The following is a 4,441-nucleotide window of genomic DNA, read 5'->3' on the forward strand; positions in this document are numbered from 1 at the left end:
TAGAAAGTAGAAGTGCTGCTCGATCAGTCTTAGGAGTCTAACTCTGAATACCTATGACAGGTAGGGGTTCCGCTTAAGTTATTATTATTTTATTATTATTATTATTATTATTATTATTATTATTATTATTATTATTATTATTATTATTATTATTATTATTATTATCATTATCATTATCATTATTATTATAAGAGCTTAACCATAGTCGGGGGTATAGCCGGAACCTTGATTACATTAAAGTATGATATAACTTTTCATAAGCAAAGGTTATAGTTAAAATATTGTTTATTCTTGATTAATAAACGTAAGTAGTTACATACAAGGGGTGTAGTCAAAATAATATTTCTTTATGATTAAGAAATATAATATTCACATAGAAGTTTATAGGTAAATAATGTTTCTTCATGAAGAAGAAACGTAGCATACTGTTGATAAATAAACAAAAGGACTTAAGGTCCAAATTTTTTATACAGCAAGTGATTTGTCAAGGTTAAAGCTATATAGAACAAACTAAAGGTCCGGAGCTAGATAATTGATCTAGATGTTTATACAAAGGCGATTCACGTACTATAGTTCCAAGGTAACAAATCAGAAACAGAAATCAGAAAAGAAAATCAATATAAAAAATTGATCATAAATAGAAAAGGTGAATACGCCCTAAACGTTTACAAACTCTTTAAAATTCAGAATGATTGCATAGGATCTATGAATACTTAAAACCATGTGTTACAAAAATAAGAAACGGACACTCTGATTAAAAGTATACATGTGTCTGGATCCATTCATACATGGTGACTCAGAGTTCCCTGAGGCCATGCATATCATCAAACATGCCTCTAGAAGTCTGCATGACTGATCAGAGATTTGATATTGTGTATATGATTAATTGTACATGTACTTAGGGTAATTTTATCTCAATTGATTTGGTGTCCAATGAGTAGTCACAAAGGTATTATTGTTGACTTCACAAGATTTTGAAAAGATTTTACAACAGAGTCAGCGTCATTCACCAACTGTGTGCTGTCATATTTTCCAACCCATTTTACAGGAATTCAGAAAGGTTAGAACATACAAGCAAGACAGGGTAGAAGATTGGATATATAGTCATTATATGTTATCTGATGGCTCAGATATTTTATTTCAAAATACTATAAAGAATTCTGTTTTCAAATTACAGGTATCTGTATTATCAAACTGGTATTAAATCCCAAGTTTTCAATATAATAATATTTTATTCAAAGGACTTCTGCTGAAAATAATATATTTTCTCAAACATGCCTTTGTAAACGTTAAACGAGTATTTTAACCCGACATTTTATTAATGTAAATTTATTTTTAAAGACTTCCTCTAAAACAAACCCGCAACTCTGATATATTTATAAAATATATGCCAACTAACGGGTGTTACACCTTGGACCTAAGTAGAGGTGTGACAACCTATGGGAATGAATGAATAACTTTACGTTATTCATGTCCAAAAAATATTGTATGAGTGAAATAGAAATAATAAAAACATTCCTATCTCAAAATATATTTTTTTAGACAACAAAAAATATGAAATGACGACGGTGGTGGTGGTAGCTCCGGCAAATTAAATTTGTTGTGGTGATCAGGCGGCAGGGGCAGTGGTTGTAGGTTCCCTGGTCGGATCGCACGAGATATATCGGTCTACTCAGGTGCAGAATCCCTGCGTAGATCGTTACGAGCGTAGAAAGCAAATCAAACAAACACACACGAATAAACCGAAACACGTTATATATTACTAACCGAACTCACGTGATATGAATCACTGATACAGACTCTCGTCCTCACGTTACAATGAACTCAAACCAGCTTTGATCAACTCGATTCTCTTAAAACGATTAACTTTAAACACTAAGCCGTAACCTAGTATAAATACACGACAACTTCGCCTGATATGTTCAGGCGAAGTTGTCCATAACTTCGCTTGTTCAACAAGTTCGCCTAGGCGAACTTGTTAACAACTTCGCTTAAACAAAAACATAAATAACATTACAGACTCGATTACAGACACAAGACTATGAACTACTGACATTTATGCACCAACAGACTCCCCCTTGGCAGTAGCTTCATATCTTGATCTTTAAGCACTTGTCTTGTAATCTTCACGCATGCACTCCTTCTCTAACACATACCGCGACTACTCGCTGATACTTCCTCGCTTCGTCTTTCCAAGCAGGAATATATAATATATTCTTTTCATTCAACACTTGCAGATCAGCTTTTGATAAGTTAACAAGATGCATCGGATCATACACCCTCAGCACTTCTTTTTCGTCTTCGTCTTCCATCACGGCTTCAGCAGTCTGGCAATCAACATACCACCATTTAAGATTCTTCAACACATCTTGAGGCATAATCTTCATTGGAACCTCCTTAATGCATCGAATCGGTTTGTACTTCATTACCATCCATGGCTTGCCATCTGCTCTTATTCCCCTTTCTTTATCTTCCACTAGCTTTCCCTTCTGTGGCTTTAATAACTCAAACTTCTTCTCTTTTATGCTTTCTTTCCACACGATCTTCCCAATAACCCTTGCCATGTTGTCGTCGCTTCTATTGATCAGCCCCAATCTAGCCAAATCCTTCACCTCACATTCAGGCAATGTATTGAGAGATCTCAACGTTCTTTTAAAATACTGAATCCCATCAAAACGTTTCACCATAAACAACTTTATCTGTTCATCATATATCCAACAAATAATTCCTTTCTTCGACTCAGCATAGCCTTTGATATTATAACTCTTCTTGAACATGGTTGGAACAGCAGGCTTCTTAGTTTTAATAAACCAATGAGCACAGCCTTTCTTCAACCTAGGCTGCTCCTCCCACTTAGTCTCATCATTTTCCATCTCAGTACCCATATCGGCTTTCTCAATATCTGGGATCTCGTGTTCAACATTTTCTTCAATTATTTCACCTTCTTTAATCTCATCTTCAATCACAATCTGTGCTCCAATCTTCTCAATCTCCTCAATAGGCAGCACATCATCATCATCCTCTAGCATATCATCATCCAATTCTTTCAACGCATCGATCACATCATCATCATCATCAACCATCACCACCTCATCACCACCAACTGCACCTGCAGACTCCCCCTGAGCTGTGGAAGTCCCAAGAGCTTGAGTAGTTCTTGGCAACTCACCACCTGCACCTATCGGTGCATTGGGATCATCGTCTCTGTCATTTCTCTTCTTTGTCCTTAACTCGTCGCCTCTACAGCCTGTCTCCCCCTGAGATGCCAAGAACTCCTTCATAGCATCTATAATTCGCCCATGTTCCACCAGGAGGGACGACTGTAGTTGATTCTCTGCTACAAGGCGCTGAATAGCCTGGGTCTGGATAAAGTTTATCCTCGATTGCTCTGCCACGACCCGTTCAAGTGCAGCTATTCTCTCCGAGTCTGAGAGGGTTGCATCGAAATCAAATCTCATGTTAGATGTGTCTTGAGTATACTCAGCAGGGATCTCGAATGTAACCGGGACATCAGAAGCAGTTGTGGACGTAACCGCAGGTGGTATCGTGACCGACAACCCTGCAGTTGCAACGACGGTAGACTCTACAAATTGTGCCACCACCTCTGAAGGAGTAAGCGTTGGAGGTGGTAACGACACAATCTCCGGAGTCGTCGTCTGTAGTGTGATGGATGGGATGCCGACAGCTGATGTAGCCACCACGGAACATCCGCAGCGCTTGTAACCTGTACAGAAGTAGGAACAATCGACATACCTGACAGTGCGGATGGAGCAAAACGTACAACTATTGAAGTCTCTCCAGCTCCCATACCTGCACCTGTCCTTTCACGTCTTGATCGTCTAATCAGTTTGTGAATATCTTCTTCTTCTTCTTCGGACTCAGTATCATCAACTGTCCTCTTCCTCTTCCCTAACGTCCTTTCTCGTCTCACCAACATCCTTCTCGCCTCATCCATAACATCATCAAGATCTGAGTCAGCCACCGTCGTAGCTGCTCTAGTAACATTCACTTCCCGAACCTGTGCAGCAGAAACCTGCACCTCTTCTTGTGGATCAAAACGGTCCATGTCGAAGAATCCTTGGCCGCCAAATGCAGCATCAAGGTCTACATCCTCCTCAGCCGACACCACAGGCACAGTAGGTACATCTCGAGTTGCTCCTGCCTGTTGTGGTTGAGGGTCTCTGAACTCATCCCCCCGAGCTGGCACATACCCCGGGTTTATTAAGAACCCAAAGAGTGGAGTATGCCTTGGACGACGTTCAGGCTTGCTCCTCGCACTCGAAGTACGGCATTGAGCAAAGATACGTTTGCTCACACTCTCCACGTATCGTATTGGGCGTCGTTGAGGCAAATTTGGAGCCACATGGTTCAAGATCATCTGGATGAATCTTGGATACATTATGAACCGCTCACGAGCCATCGCCCTCCTCTGTCTGTCGAT

The sequence above is a fragment of the Bidens hawaiensis genome, unplaced genomic scaffold (genome assembly GCF_021521415.1).
Source record: "Bidens hawaiensis isolate Kalapana, Puna unplaced genomic scaffold, B.hawaiensis_p1.1 tig00020780_1, whole genome shotgun sequence".
Classification (NCBI taxonomy): domain Eukaryota; kingdom Viridiplantae; phylum Streptophyta; class Magnoliopsida; order Asterales; family Asteraceae; genus Bidens; species Bidens hawaiensis.